General features: G+C 40.5%; 1 protein-coding gene across 2 annotated transcripts in view; it reads right to left on the bottom strand.

The window, feature by feature from the left end:
- The window catches only part of LOC135488388 (uncharacterized), a 121087-nt gene extending 108412 nt beyond the window's left edge, over positions 1-12675 (bottom strand). Inside the window, exon 1 of one of the 2 annotated variants that reach the window (XM_064772982.1) lies at positions 12565-12675. The gene's annotated coding sequence lies outside the window, so the exon portion shown is untranslated. The remainder of the gene's footprint in view (positions 1-12564) is intronic. The other variant, XM_064772984.1, reaches the window with a different exon arrangement.
- Positions 12676-15708: the final 3033 nt, after the last annotated feature.

The raw sequence follows: 15708 nt of genomic DNA, 5'->3' as shown, positions 1-15708 counted from the left end.
GACGAAAAGGGCAACACATGCTATGCATGTTTTCACCTCTCCAATGTGATGTGTGGACCCCGGTCATAAATAATCCTTAGCAAGTAATATTCTTAAGATATTCATATGCAGGTGAGCTATACATCGGGTCATATATCGTTCTATATGATCCCTTAACTACTCTGGCTCTGAATGTCAACTACGTATTTAGGTGTTGAGAACTATGATAATGGGGCATCGCGCGAAAGAAAAAAAGCTTCAACGAATCAAGTCGACTTATGTTTCAAGATTGATGTCGATTCGTGCGGTTCACACGCAATGATCCATCGCTTTCTTAGCCACAGGTAACAACGATCAGACTTTAACACTAAATGCACTCCTTGCTCTCAGATGTGACCAAATTACAAAACAACACTGACAATATTTATGGAATTATAAAATAAACTATCGTATTTCTATTGCACATTACAGGTAAGCCAGCTAACGATAGGCCATGACTGGCACATGTGTACAGAAGTTGTTTTTGTATCCTATATTTTTATTCATTCGTCACATCCCTGGATGACTTTATTGGATTTCTACTCGGATCACGCTTAATCATCGGAGCAAACGCGAAAAAATATGGATCAATCTTAATTAGTGAAGCTAACTCGACTAGTTCATGGGTAGTGGGAAAAGTAGTCCGACAAGCACCGACGCAGAACAGTCTCCAGCGTTGTTAATAAAGGCCTTTCCTGCTGCGCATCCTGCCAAAGATTTCGATTGTCGCTGGTCCAGCCTGTTGAACACACTTTCGACAATTGAACGAGTTTTATCATGATGATTATTTCATGCATGATGATTCGAGCACTAAGCGATTGCACTTCTGAGCTGTTGTAACATGCTTGAGACAGAACCTGATCATGACAGGTCACCGATGTTTACTTTTTTCAGATCAAAGGAGAATTTATATCCCGAGCTCAAGTATCAATATCATAGACTACCGAGGCTGGACTCGGGCAGACGTGTTAGAAAAAAAGCTACGCTTGAGAACACCACTGAAGACCAATGAATGAACCCAATAAATATTATGACAGGGTTATGACACCAGCACATTTCTAATGGAATTTTCGTTTCTACGTGGATTATAGGTTACAGGTCGGATCATGGTGCAAAATGTCACCAGTGCAGTACTGACTTGCAGTATAGCTTATTCAATAATGATTGAAGAGTTCAGACCATAAAAACAGCTAAATCCACTTCAGGTCGCAATTATTTTGCTGTAACTCTAATGGATTTAGCATTAAAGTGGCGTCTTATTACATGACTTTTTAATCAACATGATTTTTCGGGTTTGAAATGAAATGGTTTGGTATTCAAATCCGAGGAGCTGTCAGATTCACTTTAAGATTATAATTAACATATCTCAATATTTTCGAGAAATATCCTAATTGAGAACAGACTTTTTGTTTTATGATGTTGAAGTCACAACATGGACGAACAAACATGCCAAAATTTGCCCCCACGTCTCGTGTTTTCCGTCATCATCGCCAGAACAGCTGCAGGAGATCAGCTATAAGCATGTTGGGAGCGGAGTGGAAACATTTGTGACTTGAAGGAAGGTACTGATGACCCATGAAAAGTTGGTAATATCGATCTGTCGTGATGGGCGTAGTCAGGTGATTGTGACAATAAAATTTGTGGGATCAAGACAAGACAAGACAATATATGCCATGCGAGCTAACCTCTTCGACAAATCATTCTGTCTCGAGTCTTGATTTAAGAATTAAAGAATGTTAAGTTTGGAACGTGACAAGATATCTAACACTTGCCAGATTTCCTTCTTAGAAAATGTACTAAACATATTGGTTGATTTATGAGCTGCCCTGGCATAATCACACAGAATCACAAACGTGCCTTTTTCTTAAAGATACGTTTGCAGATCGACCTCTCAATGATTCTCGAGCACATTGTTTTTCTCTGTGAGAGTAGCCCGGAGCTGAAAAACTGAGCACAACTATAGCTCGAGGGGAAACTGAAGAGCAAGTGCGACTGAAATCGGTGCTGGTGATGATTAAGCGACACCCAAGGCTCGGTTTATGGTAATCATCGGGATAAAGCATTATAGGCTTTAGGCATTCGCGACCAAGAACGATTTTTGAGATTTTTATTGCCCGGAGGAAGTAATTTTGGAAGAGGTTTGATGAACGATGCCGCAGGTTCAGTAATTTTATTTCGAAATCTAGATCTTGATGCCTCTTACAGTCTCGAAAGAACACCGAGTTTAGTTCCCCGCCCGGTTTATGTTCATTGGCAAGTAATTATTTTCATTTCTCCCTGGGCAAGCCTCAAACTACAAAATCATAATTTAGGCAAGTGTCAGGTGAGACATTTGTTAGACACAAGATTTTATAACTATCATATAAGCGGACCGGCCAGCTTTTTTCTGGGCCATTCCATCTTTTAATTTTCTTTTGCTTTTTAAGAGCGCTTCTGGCCGAGAATCTGAAGAATAATTCTGATTAGCGCCAAAGCTACCGGTAACCATCAATATGTGGACAACATCGGGACGAATGGGGTTTTTTCGTCGGAATCAGCGTGCGTTAAGAATGAGTTAGGTGTCGAGTGTCAACAACTCGCCGCATGACTTTTTCATCGCCAGGGGTCCACAGCAATAAGCAAAGCTGGGCTGTAATCCAAGCCAGTCAAAACAAGATAATATCACTTTTTCAAAAACAACGTATTAAATTATAAATGGGTAGTTTAGAATAACAGAAACAATAAACCACTTAATGATAATGCTCAAAATATGCACACACACTTTAAGAAAATAACCATGTGTTATTATTGTCTCTTTGTCAATTGATTTCTACTATTGCTATGAATCGATGTAATTTTGTCTGTTAAGTTACAATATAAACAAACAGATAAATTAGTTGATGCTTTACCCTTCACAAACACGACTTAAGGAGCCAGAACCACCCATTTACGAGCTTATTTCTTCAGTTCCATGTCACTGACCACTTCAGATACGCTCAAAGAAAAAGAATGACCACAATATGCTACCAAGTGATAGCCCGCAGCCCCGTTTCTTGTCAAAGCGTCATCAACAACATCATGGTGCTAACGCAATAGGTTGTTGTTAAGGTACCTTGATGAGGCAAAGAGTATGCAAGACATTTTTTTAGCGCGGTATCATAATTGTCTTCCAGAGACCTTTATTGGCTATTTCTAATTTTCCGATAAAGCGCACCAAATTCTAATATTCTGACAAAGAGTAACTAATCACAAAAACAGTTATTGCGAAGTATGGCAATATGGATTAAATTATCGTTAGTATTCATGAGGAATGATCGTGAAAGAAATGGCTGAGGCGATGTGATGAGGAGGGAACACGATCTCATGCCGCTATGATCATGGATATGATAATTGCGACCAAAGTGCATGGTCCGCGTGATTATCACAGAATTGCTTACCCCAATCTGTTCTAAAGTTATTACAAGACCGAAGACGATTTTTTGGAGAATCGCAAGCCCCCAAGTCGTTCTTATAAGAAGATTTATTATTCCAAGACAAGCTGACCAAAATTAGGTTTTTTTTATAAACGATAAAGAAGGTGTTTACGATGTTTCAAATATGGAAACATGGGAAATAAAGAACGAAAACAGGTATATTGCGATGGTTGCAGCAGATAAAGGTTGTACCATTGAGAGGAGTCGAAGTAATAATGCTTTTATGTCCTAATTCAATAAATGTGTCTCTTGGCCTTATATTCATATAGAGTTAGTTAGTATTCTATCCTGAGTTCCTTACGGATGTATACACTGCGCGATGTATGCATCACTGCTTGCTCCCGGTGAACCTTCATCGAGTCAATATGGACATTGTATTCCCAGCAGGCCAGTCAGTGACGGCAATCAAATCAGCCAGGTTATCACGTGAGCGAAACGACCAATCAGACGATTCGGCACGTTAGCTCTTGACGATGGATTCATCTGGTGAAGCATTGACACCAGGGCAAGAAAAATTTGTCATTGTGCAAACGTGCACTATTGATGGTTTCCACGGGTTAATTTTGATGTACATGTACCAATGACACAGTGGCCAATGGGTATAAGTCGTATCAACTGCACCTATTAACGAGAAAGCCTAGTCTACATTTGCGGGGGGGGGGTATAGATCTATGTACCGCATTCCAATTTTAGTGTCGTAGCTCTCAACGAATTCAAGTCACAAAAACCCTGACAATTTCAGCTAAAAGATCTGCAGGAAGAAGTTACGACGTTAAAATTTGAGAACTAACAATAATTTCATTATCGGGATACCTTTTGTAACGTGTATATATCTCCTTGATGTAGTGATGTTGTCTTCCTTTTCTGTACCGAAAACCGAAAACCTAGTATATCCCTGTTTCAAACTGTAGACTATATTATTGTACCTCAAAATGAAGATGAGCGTTAACTTATAAAAGTAGCTTAATCCACGATAGGTTCCGAGACACGGCGTCGCATGTAAAGCGAATTGAGCTTTTTATGATCAAAACGTGTGCTCGGGTGTCCAGACATGCTATCACATACCAGAAAAATTAAAATAGACATACCGAATGCAATCTTTATTCAAAATCCCCTTAACGAAAGATAATTTGAAAAGTTATATTGTTGTCTACGAAACTAGATATTTGTGGAGAATAATAACATGCTATTCTTGACGTGAATTAGATGGCATTAAGATATTAGCAAGCGAACAACATCTTTATCAGATTGAAATTACATCTGACTTGATGCCTACACCGTAATGGGCGAGATTGTGTAATTATATATTATCGAGAATGAAAATCCTCAATGACAGGAATGGAACAACACAGGTGAGTGAGGAATCTGGGCATAAATATTGTGTCTGGTTGATTGAGCGATACTATGCTTCCAACATGAATATGATGTAATTTTAGCTGTTAGAGCAATTGGCAACTCTTGGTGACTTAATCTTACCCTCATTTCTCGAGCCTATAGTTTTCATTAAACACGATGACTGTGTGAGAGACCTTTCGAAACCCAGCTCGCAAGTACCATGTTTGAGGGTTGAACTGGAGTAGCATGGAAGGGTAGCACTGATATTAGTTATTATGCTACCAGTCAGCTTTTCAGTTAATTTGTCAATAAATTCGCTTTCAACACACTTTCATTTTCATCTCATACTTGTCTGACGTCCCTGGCGGATTACCAATCAGAACCGCTAGGTCTAAATATTCTTCGTAAGTCCCAATTTTAAAACAGATATTTGCTTGGTGTGGTTGTGATTTGACAATCCATAAGAAGACTCCGCTAATCTGCATTCGGAAAACCTTTATTCTCACATAGCAGCTGGAGGGTGCCCATGGGACCATTGCCTAAGAGTTGGCCTATGTAACTCTTTCTAAAGGTTTATGAATAATATATTGTGCATTGTATAGGCTGTGAATGTGTAAAGATGCGCTGTGATGCATGATACATGACCCAGTACATATGAGCCCATTGCTTACAATCTGTTGCCCCCTGGGACATGGCCAGAAGCTACAGTAATTGGCTCATTGCTAAATCTTTGTATTGTTCGTAACGAGTTGCTGCTTGGCATATTATCTTGAGTCTACTTTACACCAAACATGTGCTGATATGAAATGATAAAATATCTAATCCATTGGATAATGACATCAATTGATCCCAAACAATACAAAAGGCTATATCAGGAGACTGCACGACGGGAAGGCTGGGAAAAAATCTTACTTCTTAATAATTGCCGCGCTGAGAAGATCTTCTAACAAGCCACGGGGCGAGTTTCTACTAATGAGAGGATGATGCCGTTATCGGAAGTGTGCCGGACTTGCAACTGTAACATAGTGCATAGTAACAGTGCATCCTGATTTATAGCAAGATTTGAGAGTTGGAGCAGCCGATATTAGTGTCGTAGATCTGACCGCTGTTCCGACCTTTCCGCACTGGTTCCAAAGCAATTTGTGTGTGTTGTATGTGTGTGTGTTGGGGAGGGGGGAGGGGGTACCTGTCCAATGTCCAGTAAAAAAGAAGATCATACTCCGAGCGATTTCAACCAAATCCCCAGCCCCGCCAAATATCAGTATCTCGATTCGCGTTTGTCATATTTTGCAAATCCCCGTCCCCGACGACCTCTATCTCGACTTTCCCGACGATTTTTTTCTCTATTCCGAATCATAGTTATCGGGCAATCTCAGCACATCATAGTCTCCGCGTCCCAAAAAATACCATTATCTATTTAGTTTTCTTTCACAGTAGCCAGTGATTCTAATAACGATAAACTTAGCGACGACGACGTGGTCTTCACCCGGTCATACTATTTAGTTCGGTGTGGCGCGCGGACGAGTTAAGTATAGTTACCGACATTTCAGACCTGGTCTCAGAGTGCGAATTCTGTAAAAGCTTTCCCTACAGTACTTTTTTGTCATGGTAAGATACTAACCAGATGCAATTGCAAATCCGCTGCTTTCCTTCCAGACCAGTTTCAAACGTAATGCAATGCCAAAGATAATAGGCAGAATCCTCAGTGGGTTAAGACTGGTTTGGTGAACACGTAATATGGGCGAAGGACGCCCCATTGGAATTTACGGTGAAGATGGATACGTGTTCGGAATCCATTATCCTTCTAGTCTTGCATAAATTGGTACAATCATCAGGTGCCCACGATTCGCATACCGCATGCATAAACTGTAGCAGGAACTCGATTATTCAAATTATTATGAAAGAAGAAAGGACCAAGTGAATCAGAAGTTAGTTCCTCGAAAGTAATATAGACATACTATTGTTTCTATGGAAATCACTCCCTGGATGGCAAGCCGAAACAGTGAGTCACATGCCATTCTTTTGGTCGCATGCAAGGCGGACACCGACAGGATGCCATGTACATGACGGCGGGGAATTCTTTATACATGTACTTATATGATGTCGAATACTTTCACTGAGGGCAGACCTTCTCAGAGGCTTTACTTACAACCATGACAACGAGAACACGTTAGATCAGCCCAGTTGGAAAAGTGGAGCCCGAAAGCTGCGCGATAGTAATTAAATACAAGGAGCCTCATGGCCTAGTGGTTTACACTGCTGGCCACCACGCAATAGGGCCAGGGTTCGATCCCGGGAAGAACCCATGATCGTATGTCTGGATGAACCGGCGTGGCTTTCAAGGAACTAAAATTCCTGGCTCTTCACAGTCCTTCGAATGAGACTCAAAACCGAGGTTCCTTGTACCTGGTGTCTATGCCAGGGCAAGCTAAGACCCCACCAAGTGAGAAACATGAGTAGCTTGCGTGGACTCTATCTCTCTCGCCAAAGTCGGACCACTAGGCCAATAAACCCAATTGGCGCCTAACCGTAGTGGCACGCAGGATGCGCTCATCCCGCCTTGGAGGAGGATTACTCCTAGGAGAACGACCCCTCCAAGTGCAGAGCGAACGCTGAAGAAGAAGAAGAAGAAGTAATTAAATGCACCCTATTGTAACTCGCAGGCCTAAGACCCAATAAGGGAGGAGGACTCTCTCAGTGACTCTTTTTCATGACAGCAAGAATAAATAAAGCATTGTCTTTATAAATTCTGATGACAGTCTTCCTTATTCGATAGGAAACTGCTGTCAACAATTTAATGATTATGATGATTATGGATATTGTGAGATAAAACAGTCTTCCGACCTGACACGAACTATAATTGATTATTCTCTCCCACAGTAGCCCCAGCGCAGACAGAAAATGACACCAGTGCATAATATATCAAACAGAAACTTATTCAGGCAGTCAAATATTGCCCTGCACATTTGTTTCAACTTATATTAGAAGCCAGAGAAAGGCAATGTATAAATGAATGCCATGATCATACCACAAATATGCAACTTACTTGCGCCCGCATACTTGGTGTTCGCGACATGCTCTGTCCCCTCTGTTGTATATCAGAGATAAGCCAAAAAAGGATTGTGATTCGGGTGACCACTGACATATCACACAAACTCCATAATAAAAGAATACAGGACAGACCTGGGAGAATGTGATAACATGATTAGGGGTAACTCGAAGCTTTGGTACCGACACTTGGCGACGCTGTGTCAATGTCAATATTTTATTCTATATTCCTCCTTTTTTAATCCGCGGATGTGAGCGTCAAGTCACCGGTGACTTCTAGTATCTGAAGCCCTCAGTGATCAAACAAATTGAATCTATTCAATAATATTTAAATGTGTCAGCCTATAAAATAATTACACTGCATATTGATAAATTCATTACACATGACAGTGAAATGAGGCGTTTTTGCCTTATCATGGACTGTAATGCACTATAAAATATTGCACTGAGCAATATACTGGGCTTATGAGAACACAAACACACCCTTAGCTTTGGCAGTGTTTCGGGGTACAAAGTATTGAATAGAAGGTATTTACTCGGAGCATTTCAAGCCAGATTGCAATTCAACCATTGCTTTTTGAAATTAGACAAAATATAAAGTAATGAATGTCATTTTAGCCGCGGCAAATGAGGTGTACGTCATGTTATGTTGCTGCAACTAATAAGGCTAGCACGTGGATGTATCTGCAGAGTACAGTCAGCGAACTATTGTATTCAGATCATGAATTTTTAAAAGGATACAACAGCTTCACGCAGACATGAAAATGTCTCCTTGGGGGATAGCCAAGAGTTTGTGGGTTTCAACACAGCCGTATGCAACAAATGTTCACGGGTTAAGGGCAAGATATAAGAAATGCTTTTTTATCGGAATGTAGTTTGAGTTGCAAGCCACGAAACTCCACTACAGATCATTTTTAAAACCTCAAACATTTGGAACCTAATATAAAATCATAAAGAGGAAAGGAAAAATAAAGTATGATTATTTATGCAACGAGAAAAATAGAACGTCATCTTTACTTGAGTGATCGGTGAAACCAGAACTGCCTAGACCGACGATTTGTCTGCGAGATTTCGTTATAACAAATACAGCAGTGATGCAAGCCATTCTCGTTTTACGCCCCATTTCCAGCCATGTCATCCATGGCAAATCTAGTTGACTGAGGGCCACACTTTCGTACATTTATCGGCCATCAAATACTGACGACGCAATATGAATTCCCGAACAGCCAGCAGACTCTTTCAGGGGGAAAGCAATCGTTCCGAAGCAAATAAAACAAAGGCCTTGTTCTGTATGTTAGTTTGAGAGTGATGTTGACATGACGGGGATGTCTTACTTATCAACCATAAATTCACATCACCCTGCCTCGTTGGATATGGAACATCACAAAGAATAATGTGGTTCACGTTTGATCGTCAGATTTCTGCCATACAGTTGCGTTTTCGGATATAAACAGTACTGTAAAAGTTTCACGGCAAAATGTGATGCTAAAAAACATTTATTATGCCATCAATCACCTTTATATGCTTTAGAGACGTATCACTGGCCGTTTCAATCATCATACTTATTACTTAAACGTTGGCATGCTCTATTCATTTAACAGGTCTTTGACTTTAAGTTGATCAATACACATTCTTACGTTTTTAATGTACATGTTTGAGAAAAGATCAACATATCGTTATGTAGTTCCTTATCACACCCTGGTCATTATGATGTACATGTACAATGTTTCTTAACCTGGATGAATTCCAAAGCACCAAATATCTATACGGTGAGCACAATGGCCCCTGGCCGTTTCATTCTGTTAATTGCGTGGAGAACATTTCATTTCATCTCACAAATTTTTCTTCACTATTTGTATGTGATTCGAGAAAGAGGTTCCTTTGAAAACTCTGTAGATTTCAAATTAACCCTTTGAATCATGCGAGTATGATGTTTTTTTCCTTTGTCTTAACTCTGCACCCGTCCGTAAAAAAATTATTGTTAGTGAATGAAATGAAGTCAGCATGTATTCTTATCTACTATTTTCCTGGCCGGAGCTTATCCCTGATTCCGAAGCATTTAAGTGACTAGGAGTATAACTTCCCCTGGATAGGATGCTGGTCTATTGCAGGTCAACTTCCCGAGCAAGCTTGATAGCCATATATTCCTCAGTTTGGGGTCATTGTCTCATCTCACCGAGACAACTTTTCAGTGCTCAACTTGCCAATTGCAGGAAACAGAATGACAGAACTTCAGAGTCGCAGAGTTGATATGACTGGGACATTTTTATTGAAACTTATACATTGTGCATTCTGGAGGTGGCATTTTGCTCAATATGACATGTTCCTCTGAAACCTCTTCTGCAGAACCATACGACTTAGATGATACGATGTGGGATTTCCATGTGTTAACTGGTGCATTGAAGCTGTTCTTCAGAGAACTTAAAGAACCTCTCTTCCCATTTGATTTCTATGACAAGTTGAAATTTGCTATCAGTGAGTATTTTTTGGTTCATCCAAAGTCATCGACATTTCATCAGCAGAGCTGTGATGTAGTCCATCTGGACTTTCACTGCCAGTGACCACTTTGATCAAGGTAAAAAATGGAAGAAAATCTGAAGTATTATTGAAACCACATGACATTAGTATTTCACTCAGTCAAGTCATCGTGTGATAGGACAGGATAGTATACTTTTCAAAGTTTTGTTCACATTTTCAATTCGGTCAAATACGTCTTGGCAGTGAAAGGGATAAGTTATTGGTAACATAATCTTCGATGCAGATAGTCTCATCGCTACTCACCAAGGGCTTCTTTCTTTGATTGCCATGTTTGTTGAATGAGGAGGCAAGTAAAAGCTGCGATCCAAGTGAGAAACATGGGTAGCTTGTGGAGCTTGTGCCGAGGATGAGTCACCAGGGTAAAAACGACAATTGGTGCTGAACAATAATGGCATGTGATAGAATGCTCGTAAGAGAAAATAGAATAGAAGTCTATGAAACCCGCAACGTAAACCAACATAACTAATTTGGTGGCGCTGGACAGCATGGGTTTCATGCCTGACAGTTCGCGTATTGTTTGGTCGGGCACAGGTGAATAGTGCCTGTCAAGCTTCGGTTTCAGTGGTGTCTGTCATTTTCAGTGATCGTTCACTTAATTCAAGGCCTGTTGTGAAGTCTTGTCATTATTATTCATGTTTTCTCTGAAGTGAAGTTTGTACAGATCGCATGTTGGAATTGAATGATAAAGAGTTAAGCTTAATATCTTTATACTACAGCGTTACCTGACAAGTCCAAGAAACTGCAGACTATGAAGGATCTAATCAGGGTTCTGCCAAAACCAAACTTTGATACGACAAAATTACTTTTTAAACATTTAGATGCGTAAGTACGATTTGTCTAAAACTCTTCCACATGACCTAATTTAACCCGAGAGCGGTGAAGATAATGTGATTAAAGATATTAGAAATACTTCTCAATTTATGACATTAGAAAGACAACATTAATCCCCCTGGAGAATCAATACCCCAGATTGTCAAGAATCTTATCACTTACGAGGTTGGGGTATACTCAATTGTGGTGCGGTCTCATTAGCTTCACTGTCTATAAACCCGACTAAGACAGCATTCGTTTATAAATCACCCTAAACAAGCGGAAACTCATGAAACATTCAACATGTTGAATTCGCTGTTTGTAGATATTTGGGTGGACCATTGTTTAGTTGAAATGCATCAGTCCGATTTGGTTTAAGCTGCTGAGATCTTGAGATACTTTTCACAATAACGCTTCACTCCTTAGACAAATAGCACGTCTTCATGATTCCCCATATCCTACAGACAAGATTAAGGTGACAAAACTACAACAGCCTACAGTAATGGCCTCTTTAACCAGCCGAACCAATCTGTTGCTTGCAGCATTCTCCAAACAATGCGGGGAACAGTAAGAAACGATAGATTTGGCCAATGGACACAACGTGACGACGCACTGTGCGCCCACGCTACGTGCAAGCATCACAGAGTTGTGTACACACCCCGTGTGACGAATTAACAGGCGACGGAGTACGAACAGGTGACACGTCCATATGGGGGAGAAGGCGGTAGCTAGGATAAGTGCGGACGACTGAGATATGTCAAACATAGGATTTACACCCTCCCATATGATTGACAAAAACACGTTGACTGCAAATATTCGCTCTTCGGATTCCCATAACTTATCAACTAAGAAATTGCCCAGGTTATCCATCACTGCTAATCAGTACGGCTTAGGCCTATAACCTATCGCTTTTTGCCAATTTAAGCAACACCAAAAACAAAATGGCCAAACTATTGCTTGGAGAACATGCTGATAATCATGATACATACTACTCTAGAAGGTGGTCCGCGTGATATAGGTCTATTTTGTATGCGTACTGATAGGCCTTATAGATTTGCAAAATTGAGGGCTGTTTTCAGCTAACCCTTGATAGAATACATTGTACATATGGCAAAGTCATGTTGCAAAAAAGGAGACAAAATAAGAAAATGTAACATTGCACATCGTGCATTAGCAACCTACAAAATACAAAAGATTCATTTGTTCAGGGGACCTATTTTCATGCGCATTACCCTCTTCACACCAAATCTATCAATCAATAGTACACGTCTAAATCTGTCTCCTGTACAATACCAATACCACATCACCCATTTGTTTCCCAAACACGGAATATCAACAAAATAAATTTAAAGTGTACACCCACCTTACACGCTGGTAACGATGGTAACCAAAGCTGATGATGCTATCCCAATGTCTGCTTTCCGCTTCTGGTGTGGCAACTATTCGAGGCGGGCGCTTTCAGTCTTCTTCTATTGAATCGATTTGATGGTGGACTCGTGGGGGCGGACAGGTTTGGATCACACCAGTGACGTCACTGTTATCAAATTCTCGACGTTTTTCAATTTATAGATGAGATTGATCCAATCCAAGTTTAAAACTGTGGATGTGTAGGCCTACTGAATAAGCGTAAGGTTGTTTAAACTTGCACGACGCCCAAAGAAAACGCTGTGTAACATACATGTACACGATTTTTTAAGTATGATTTTCTTATAGAACCTTTAATTGCCGTAGTAGCCCAGTGATAGTTTCAAACGGTAATATAACGCCAATAGGCCTACCACTTAAACATGACGGAAATTATTTGTAATGATTTGAAGCTCCACCTGAACCGTGGCCCTGATAATCGCTCTTATCACTTACGAATGAAACCAATATTTCCAGAACAGTTGGTTGAAAATATTGGGCATACTAGACTGCGGACTAGGCAAAACATACTATCAAGCAAAGCAACAGGCCCTAAGCCACAGTTCATTACAACAGCCAACATCCACCATTTGATTTCTGATTTTTCTATCACACGCGCCTCTCCTTATACGAGGTTTGAGGTTTTTAAATGTTTTCTAGTGATTGAGCAGGTCTATTAAAACACATAAAAATATAAACTTAGGTCATGATAAAGTGGTTCTCCCAACTGATAGGTGGTTCTCCCTCCAACATCATTAATATCAATTCGTGTTCATGTTCTATCTCACCTTCTTGGTCGGGCCCAATGAATAGTACACATGGAGACATCTATTTTTATATCACTCAACTTATCAATGTGAAAAATCATGCTGAGGAGCTGGTGGACGATATCAGCAGTATGACTGGTGATATGGAGAAATAGAACAGAGTAATGCGCAAAAACGACTTCAATATTACAACAGAGAAAGTTTAGCCGATAACGAAACATGATAAGATTTCGCACAAGGAGAAAACCATTACACTGCTAGAACAAACCCTCAATGATACCAGTCCTGCTTACTGATCTACGGATTAGTTACCTGAGGTCACTTCGTGCCAAAAGGAATAACGTTATTACAAAATGTGCTGGGATAGGTTTACTGTTTAGCTCTACCAGTATTTGCAAACAGTGACCTCTTCAATATATTTAGCCTGTGGCACTCTGGGTATAATCAAAACCCTCTTTTTGGATCAAATTCAATTAAAAGGTTCTTTGGATCCCAGCATTACGTCTATCGTCACAAGTCGACACAGGTACTATACTTATCCGCTAGGTGTCGGGGTGATTAGGCACTGGCGATGCCTGATTCAATTGAAAGGTTCTTTGGATCCCAGCATTACGTCTATCGTCACAAGTCGACACAGGTACTATACTTATCCGCTAGGTGTCGGGGTGATTAGGCACTGGCGATGCCTGATTAATAGGCAGCTTTCTGAATACTAACATAGATGATTCTACATTTGAAACTAGATACTAAGAACCAAATTACTCATTTTGTCAGAATAACATTTTAAAAGCAGACGATAATTTTGGAGAAAATAGCTTGCGCCAGCTGAACCTAAAGGAGCTTTCAACAAGTCAGGTGCTCTAAGATATCGGTTGTTTGGTGGGCGTTAAACCGCTTGTGTTAATCCAGTTGTCTATTTGAGCATTGGGCAAACTCGCCCCAATCCTTAGCCAAATGGACCTAGGGAAGACGAAAAAAGAAGAAGACGCGATGAAATAAAATAACCCATGCCAGCGGATAAAAATAGCATCGCAAAGCGAGCATAACCCCTCAGCCTATTAAGGTTGAAGGTGAGATAATGGTGAAGTTGGCTTAGTGGAGTGGCTAGTTTGCATATGGAAATTAAAATTGTGGAAACCTATTTTGAGGATGTGAGCGTGGCGGCCATATTGAATTTCGAATCGCGCTGATTTTCGAAAGGAACCTTCCCCTTACAAAACTGCATTAGGCCTACACTCACTAAAAATTGATTCCATCCTCCAAGCCGTTCTCCTCGAAATTGACGGAAACCGATTTCAAGCACGTTGCCCTGGTGACCATATTAAGAATCAGAACGAGCCTGTTTTCGAAAGGAACCTCGCTCTAGTCACCCCCAACGTACATACCAAAAATGAATTTGATCGGACAAACGGTTCGCCTCGAAATTGACGGAAACCGATTTCAAGCAAGCTGCCCTATTGGCCATATTGATAATCGGAACGCCACCGTTTTCGAAAGGAGCCTCGCTCTAGTCACCCTCAACGTACATACCAAAAATGAATTTAATCAGACGGTTCTCCTCGAAATTGACGGAAACCAATTTCAAGCACGCCGCCCTGTGAGCATATTGACAATCAGAACGAGCTGGTTTTCAAAAGGAACCTTCCTCTAGTCATCCCCAACGCACATATCAAAAAAAATCATGATTTTAGCTAGCATAATTCCTGAGATATAGCCGAAAGTAGTTTTTCGCATGAAGCGCCCCCTGGGGCCAGGTGTAGGTTGAAAACCGTCGAAACTGCCAAAACGCACAATGGTACCATAAGACCTTCAAACCACCCAGAGATGAAATGCCTAGCATTTATGGTTACGGATATATGCTCCGGAAACCACTGATGGTCAATTTATGCTACTTGACCCCTGTGACCTTGAAAAGTAGGTCAAATCAAAAACCCGGGTATTATGTGATGTAGTCTCATGAGTACTGTCCTGAGTAAAAATATCATGATTCAAGCTAGCATAATTCATGAGATATAGCCAAAAGTAGTTTTTTGCATAAAGCGCCCCCTGGGGCCAAGTGTAGGTCGAAAACCGTCAAAACTTCCAAAAGGCACAATGGTACCATAAGACCTTCAAACCACCCAGAGATGAAATGGCCAGCATTTATGGTTACGGATATATGTTCCGGAAACCACTGATGGTCAATTTACGCTACTTGACCCCTGTGACCTTGAAAAGTAGGTCAAATCAAAAACCCGGGTATTATGTGATGTAATCTCATGAGTACTGTCCTCAGTAAAAAATATCATGATTCAAGCTAGCATAATTCATGAGATATAGCCAAAAGTAGTTTTTCG

The sequence above is a fragment of the Lineus longissimus genome, chromosome 5 (genome assembly GCF_910592395.1).
Source record: "Lineus longissimus chromosome 5, tnLinLong1.2, whole genome shotgun sequence".
NCBI lineage: Eukaryota > Metazoa > Nemertea > Pilidiophora > Heteronemertea > Lineidae > Lineus > Lineus longissimus.
This window is presented reverse-complemented; position numbering and strand designations above follow the sequence as displayed.